Source organism: Schistocerca piceifrons, unplaced genomic scaffold (assembly GCF_021461385.2).
Source record: "Schistocerca piceifrons isolate TAMUIC-IGC-003096 unplaced genomic scaffold, iqSchPice1.1 HiC_scaffold_34, whole genome shotgun sequence".
Taxonomy (NCBI): Eukaryota; Metazoa; Arthropoda; class Insecta; order Orthoptera; family Acrididae; genus Schistocerca; species Schistocerca piceifrons.
Window position 1 is genome coordinate 42,501 of NW_025728559.1, and position 2,500 is coordinate 45,000.

At 56.7% G+C, this 2,500-nt stretch overlaps 1 non-coding gene across 1 annotated transcript in view; it reads left to right on the top strand.

Moving 5' to 3' along the window:
* Positions 1-2,423: 2,423 nt before the first annotated feature.
* The window catches only part of LOC124745913, a 1,909-nt gene continuing 1,832 nt past the window's right edge, over positions 2,424-2,500 (top strand). The window contains exon 1 of the ribosomal RNA XR_007011214.1: positions 2,424-2,500. This exon is cut by the window's right edge and continues 1,832 nt beyond it. This is a non-coding gene — a ribosomal RNA (small subunit ribosomal RNA).

The following is a 2,500-nucleotide window of genomic DNA, read 5'->3' on the forward strand; positions in this document are numbered from 1 at the left end:
TAACCCATGTTGTGCCTTAACCTAACCCATGTTGTGCCTTAACCTAACCCATGTTGTGCCTTAACCTAACCCATGTTGTGCCTTAACCTAACCCATGTTGTGCCTTAACCTAACCCATGTTGTGCCTTAACCTAACCCATGTTGTGCCTTAACCTAACCCATGTTGTGCCTTAACCTAACCCATGTTGTGCCTTAACCTAACCCATGTTGTGCCTTAACCTAACCTATGTTGTGCCTTAACCTAACCTATGTTGTGCCTTAACCTAACCCATGTTGTGCCTTAACCTAACCCATGTTGTGCCTTAACCTAACCCATGTTGTGCCTTAACCTAACCCATGTTGTGCCTTAACCTAACCCATGTTGTGCCTTAACCTAACCCATGTTGTGCCTTAACCTAACCCATGTTGTGCCTTAACCTAACCCATGTTGTGCCTTAACCTAACCCATGTTGTGCCTTAACCTAACCCATGTTGTGCCTTAACCTAACCCATGTTGTGCCTTAACCTAACCCATGTTGTGCCTTAACCTAACCCATGTTGTGCCTTAACCTAACCCATGTCGTGCCTTAACCTAACCCACGTCGTGCCTTAACCTAACCCACGTTGTCGCCTAACGTAACCCACGTTGTCGCCTAAACCTGCTCTGTAATTGTTATACGACTCGTTCAATTAGTGTAGTGTTGCCCACCCGCAACCCTCGCAATATAGTTCGCTACTCGCACTCCCCGCTCCCCTGTGTATCGCTTCATGTTAAACACCTTGCAAGTCTTGCTCACTTTCCACATGCTCCTGCTGTACACTGTAATGTGGATGGCAGCAGGACGTACATGCCGCCCCTCCCCACGTCCCCACCTTGCCCCCTGCCTTCGCAAGCTGGTTGGTGAGAACTTTGCATGTTCAATGCCCTCCGCATGCGACGTACTCAGGCTACGTTGTGGTGCGGCCTGTGTCAACTGTCCGCTAATGTCGTACGCGTAAACCACAATCTGTACTGCACATTCGTCCTTATGTACTGAATGATACATCGTGGCACATGTGTGACCGTACAACGACTGCGCCCAAAAACGGCGGACCATACAGTGCAAATATTGTGCACGCAGCTACGTGTCGTCTCCCTATGAGAGCTGGATTGCAGTGTGGTACGCCATAGAGACGTGTGGGAGGAACGGACGCCGTGGATGGCGATCAGCATGAGCTGTCTGTTGATGTATTCGGACCTAGTCGTCTCTCCTCACACACCGTGATGGCATGGTGCACCGCGTTCCATATCTGCGACATGCTACAGAGGCCGGTTGACAGTCGTTCGAGCAATGGACATCGCATACGTACGGGGGCCACCTTCCACGTATTGTCTAGGCGTGCACATTTTGTTGCGTGTATGTGGGCAGACGTAGTGTGGCGTGACACCTGACACAGGCATGCAATAATCGTGGAAGTTGCAAATGGCGATGGACGCCTGCGTTTTCTGGTGAAGTTACGCAAATGAACAAATGGTAACCTGTTGTGGTGCGGTTGTTCTCGCTAGGGGTGAATCGGTGATGGCGACGATAGGTTGAGGTACTAACCGGTTGTTCCAGCGATACCCACCATGCCGACGAAACTGAACGGCATCTGGGTGTGAAGCGATACGCGGCGGTGGCTGGGTGGGACCGTCCCCGGCCGGTGAGGGGGCGCCTCCCGGCGTGCTGGCCGCGCGGTGCGTGGGCGCACGCGCTACAGCCGGCTGGTGGGGGCGGCCAGTGGCAGGCGCGCCGGCCGACGGACGCGGCAGGCGTCGCAGCTGCGCGCCGGCGCACCCTGCGCGCGGCGCCGTGCGGCCAAAGTAGGTCCTCGCGGGCCCGGTGCGAAGCGCGGTGGACATCTTCAGTGTGCTGGTCCGATTGAGGACTGTGTGCGTTGAGGATGCGCTGCCGCCCGGCGCTCGGCGCCGCGACGCCGTCTGCTGCTCGGTCGCCCCAGCGGTTCTCGCTGGTGGTTTGTATCGCAGCTGTGCGGATGTGTTGGCGCGTGCGCTGTGCTGGGAGAGTTCGCTTCGGCACCCAAGTGGGGCTTTTGTCCTTCTGTGGCGCTGGCGTTGGAGCTGCCGGTCACCGTAGGTGGCGCGTGTTGTCTCCCGCCGGCAATGCCACGACAGCACGCTCCCGGGCCTCTGTCGGCAGCGGCAAGCTCAGTTGGGAGCACGGGTGGTCGCACCGAAAGCGTCTACTCGCCTAACTCCGGGCGATTGCGCCTCTCTCGAACCCGACCAAGTACTTGGGACGGCGCTGCGCGCCGCCGGGACCTGAGAGGGTTTCGAGGTGTATTGTGCAGGGGAGCTCAGCCTCCTCCTGTTTGCAGAATGATTGAGCGGACGCTTGCGTGTTCGCGCGGGCCCCCGGGACACACTCCCGGGCGGCCGGCTGCTCAGCTCTAGTTGACGCAGCTCCCTGGTTGATCCTGCCAGTAGTCATATGCTTGTCTCAAAGATTAAGCCATGCATGTCTCAGTACAAGCCGCATTA